We start from the raw sequence: 4,990 nt of genomic DNA, 5'->3' as shown, positions 1-4,990 counted from the left end.
TGCTTGTATTAATCCCATGTTGGTAGACTTAACAAGTCCAATCTGCTAGATTTGTAGTTCTATTAATGACTCACTCGCAGAATCAATAAGTCCATACTGCTAGATTTGTAGTTGTATTAATGCCTTGTTAGCAGACTTAACTAGTCCATTCTGCTAGATTTGTAGTTGTATTAGTGCCTTGCTTGCTTGCAGACTTAACAACTCCATACAGCTAGAGATGTAGTTGTATTAATGTCTTGCTTGCAGACTTAATAAGTCCATACTGCTAGATGTGTAGTTGTATTAATGTCGCCCTTCCAGACTTAACAAGTCCATACTACTAGATCTGTAATTGTATTAATGCCTTGTTAGCAGACTTTAACTAGTCCATACTGCTAGATTTGTAGTTGTACTAATGTCTTGCTTGCAGACTTAACCAGTCCACACTGCTAGATTGTAGTTGTATTAATAACATGCTTGCAGACTTAATAAGTTTATTCTGCTAGACTTGTAGTTGTATTAATTCCTTGTTTGCAGACTTAAGTTCATACTGCTATATTTGTAGTTGTATCAATGCCTTGCTTGCAGACTTAACAAGTCCATACTGCTAGATTTGTAGTTGTATTAATGCCTTGCTTGCAGACATAAAAAGTTCATATTGTTAAATTTGTAGTTCTACTAACGCCTTGCTTGCCAACTTAAGTCCATACTGCTAGATTAGTAGTTGTATTAATGTCTTGCATGCAGACTTAATAAGTCTATACTGCCTTATTTTAAGTTGTATTAATGCCTTGCTGGCAGAATTAACAAGACCATACTACTAGATTTGTAGTTGTATTAATGCCATGTATGCAGACTTAATAAGTCCATACTGCTACATTTGTAGTTGTATTAATACCTCCCTGGCAGACTAAACAAGTCCATACTGCTAAATTTGTAATTCTATTAATACCTTTTTGACAGACTTAATAAGTCCATACTGCTAGATTTGCATTTATATTAATGCCTTGTGTGCAGACTTAACAAGTCCATACTGCTAGATTTGTAGTTGTATTAATCCCTTGTTGGCAGACTTAATAAGACCATACTGCTAGATTTGTAGTTGTGTTAATGCCTTGCTTGCAGACTTAACAAGTACATACTGCTAGATTTATAGTTGTATTAATACCATGTATGCAGACTTAACAAGTCCATTTTGCTAGATTTGTAGTTGTGTTAATGCCCTGCTTGCAGACTTAACAAGTCCATACTGCTAGATTTGTAATTGTATTAGTGACTCGCTTGCAGAATCAATAACTCCATACTGCTAGATTTGTAGTTGTATTAGTGCCTTGCTTGCTTGCAGACTTAACAAGTCCATACTGCTAGACTTGTAATTGTATCAATGCCTTGCTTGCAGACTTAAGTCCATACTGCTAGTTGTGTAGTTGCATTAATGCCTTGCTTGCAGACTTAAATCCATACTGCTAGACTTGTAATTGATATTTGTAATTGTATTAATGCCTTGCTTGCAGACTTAACAAGTCCAAACTGCTAGACTGTAGTTGTATAAATGCCTTGCTTGCAGACTTAAGTCCATACTGCTGGACTTGTAATTGTATCAATGCCTTGCTTGCAGTCTTAAAAAGTTCATATTGCTAAATTTGTAGTTCTATTAACGCCTTGCTTGCCGACTTAAGTCCATACTGCTAGATTAGTAGTTGTATTAATGCCATGCTTGAAGACTTAATAAGTTCATTCTGCTAGATTTGTAGTTGTATTAATGCCTTGCTTGCAGACTTAAGTACAAACTGCTAAACTTGTAGTTGTATTAATTCCTTGCTTTACAATTTATTTTCTTTGTTAAATGGTATTGTTTGTATTCTTTGACATGACTGTAGGTTAGGTTTTTTAAATCCTTTTATTCAAATAAAAATATCCACAATTTATGAAATTTCACAAAATGCTAATAAAACATGATTATGAATAAGCCTAAATATCATTAAAACTAATATATAATAAATTACATTCAAACTTCACTGGCTCAACTACTGTAAATACCAATCATCACACCTGCACAGTTCCACCCTCATTATTTGACCAATAGTATCACTTTCTTCACAACAGTAACTGATAGATGTTTTTAGAACTAGCACACTATAAATTTATTTGTTCATAAGATGTTAACTATACAAATTCATGCAACACACTTAACCTCTTAAACCAAACAGAGAAATTTCTTATAATTTTTTTTCTTTGGGATGCACCCTATACCATAGTGTAGATACTGGTACCCTAAAAAAGGAAGCAGCTTTTGATAATGACATCTGTTTTGAAATAACAGCCTTCATTGCCTTCTGCATATTCACTTCTGTCCACAGACGTTTCTTCAAAAAAGGATTATCAGTCTGATTATGATATAATATAAACTCTTGTTTGCTATTGGACGATTTTGAATCGCCTGGTTTTGCCCAAATTCTTTTATCCCTGACAGAACTGGTAAGTTCAGAATAACCTGTAATAAATATCAAAAACTCTGTAAAACAAAATTGCTATACATCAGATAATAACATCGGTATATATCACAATATATGTTTAATGAACACATACATATATATTTACATACATACATATTTCAGTGGCTTTGATTGTTCAAAGCACTAAACTTTGGAAATAGGAAACACCCTCCCATGCAATTCCATTTGTCATGTTAATATATGAAACATCAGGCCAGTGAACATATTAATACCAATAAATAATTAATCAAAACAAATGAATAAAATGTTTCCAATCTTCCCAAAGTTAAAGTATAACTACAACAGTTTATGTGTAACAATCACAAAATATTCAACTACTTGCAGCAATATACACTGTATGTCACCAAGATACTTTCATTTTCCAAGTCTATAAAAATCAACAAAACATACTTTGAATAACTTTATTTATCCATGTTTAAATACACAGTTGGTAAGAACCTCAAAAAAAGTTCAATTTTACAAACTTTGACAACCAATACTTATAATTAATTGTAAACTCTGAACTAAAACGCACTATTAGATAAATAAAAAAAGGCGTAATATAGCCACACATTCATCTGGTAACACACATTTTACCTGAATACTAAGAACTTATTCACCTGTAAAACTTTTCTTTGACTACAGTAACGTTTCTGGGATAAAGAAAAATATAGTATTCTAATTAACATATTTTGAAACTTAATGTTTCCCAAACTTGCTTTGAAATAGTTTAAATTCCCAAACAGAAAAACATTTCTTAGTTATCAAAGAACTAGAAATAAGAATGCAAGTTTTGAAAAGCACAAAATTGTTAACAGACTATCACAAATTAACTAGTAAAGACTTTCAGATCTGAAGTAAAGGAACAGTATCACTAAATCAAGCAAAAGTTTGAAATACTCAGATGTGGTGAGTTATTATTTCTGTGATCTCTTAAACCAAATGTTTCAAACTCACGAATAAGGTTATTGCTACCTATTTCAGACTCATAAGAAAGAAGGTTATTCTTGTTTTAAATTCATGAGCAATAAGGTTATTCTTGTTTTAAGCTCATGAGTAATAAGGTTATTCTTGTTTTAAACCCACGAATAAGGTTATTCTTGTTTAAAATCCACGAGTAAGGTTATTATTGTTTTAAACCCATGAGTAAGGTTATTCTCATTTTAAACCCACGAGTAAGGTTATTCTTGTTTTAAGCTCATGAGTAAGATTTTTATTGTTGTTTTGAACTCCTGATTAAGAAGGTGATCCTTATTTTGAACTCAAGAATAAGAGAATTACTCTCTCACTGTCAAATCTCTAGTGAGGTTTGAAATTCAGTTTTGGTTGTTTATTAGAGGAAGGATATTAACAGTATCGAAATATAACTACTACATGTGAAGTTATTCACATTTTTTAAATTGCTAAAGGTTTACATTGGAGGTAAAGTATTTTTGAATTTACAAGGATAGCAAATTGAAGCTTTGAAAGACAATATTTAGGTCAAAATACTTCTGCAAATGAGCATAATGACTACTGGAATGAGTTGTTTGATAACGTGGCAGGTGCTGCTGTTGGTTTATATTTCATTCAAGTATTTGTCAGACATCAAGATTTTACCCAGATTTCCACATCACACTTGAGAAAATCCTAGCCATGACTAACTTATTCCAAGGCATTTCATTTCTATCACTACCCTATTCTAAACTAAAGAAATCCCTTTCATTTACATATAACCCTGACTCATCCACTCTCCCCTTAATCCTTTCACTGCAGCTGGGATTTCCCTTTTACATCCCTTTTGTTGTTTCTACCATACTTTATAGCAAGCTATTACACTAGCTAAATACTTCTATTAGAAAAGCAGCATTGTCCTAAACGATATCGTTTATGTGCATTCCCTATCTTCTCACCTGCGTCCTTTAGTCTTGATACACACAAATTATTTTATTGAAACATAATCTGGGTTTATGGATTACAAACCTCAAACTGTCATAAAAGCTCCAGTCATAACTTCACAAAGTCTTTCCCTCTTCAGCAAAAATTAATAGATTTAAAACCTATCCCCCATATGATAACCCAGAATCATCTTAGAAGATCATCTCTGAACCCTCTCCAACAACTCACATAAGGTGACCAAATCTAAAAACAGTAACAAAGAGCACGACTTGACTGATATGGGCTATTTGATAATCTAGTTTTATGTAGCATGACAGCAGTCCTGCTTTACATAAGCCAATAAATCATGGTGAAAAACAAGATTATTTACTCAGAAGACAGCACAAAGCACTGCAATCAGGTGCTTACTACAAAAAAACTAATGATAGCAAAATACTAAACCTTAACAACATACATGAAAAATACTTAAATAACGATATGATAGATAACACCATAATTGCGTGTTTAATACAAAAATATCTTTTATCAGAATAAAAAGTGAAATAAAAACATTGTACAAAATTATAACACTATACATAATATCTATAAAGCAGCAAATGTTTCATATATATATATATATATATATATATATATATATA

The 4,990-nt window shown here is 32.0% G+C and overlaps 1 long non-coding RNA gene across 1 annotated transcript in view; it reads right to left on the bottom strand.

Moving 5' to 3' along the window:
- Window positions 1–1,860: 1,860 nt before the first annotated feature.
- LOC111089349 overlaps window positions 1,861–4,990 on the bottom strand; it is a 4,804-nt gene continuing 1,674 nt past the window's right edge. The window contains exon 3 of the long non-coding RNA XR_002613615.1: window positions 1,861–2,473. This is a non-coding gene — a long non-coding RNA (uncharacterized LOC111089349). The remainder of the gene's footprint in view (window positions 2,474–4,990) is intronic.

The sequence above is a fragment of the Limulus polyphemus genome, unplaced genomic scaffold (genome assembly GCF_000517525.1).
Source record: "Limulus polyphemus unplaced genomic scaffold, Limulus_polyphemus-2.1.2 Scaffold5978, whole genome shotgun sequence".
Classification (NCBI taxonomy): domain Eukaryota; kingdom Metazoa; phylum Arthropoda; class Merostomata; order Xiphosura; family Limulidae; genus Limulus; species Limulus polyphemus.
Note: the sequence above shows the minus strand (reverse complement) of the source record. Positions and strands in the feature narration are given on the sequence as shown.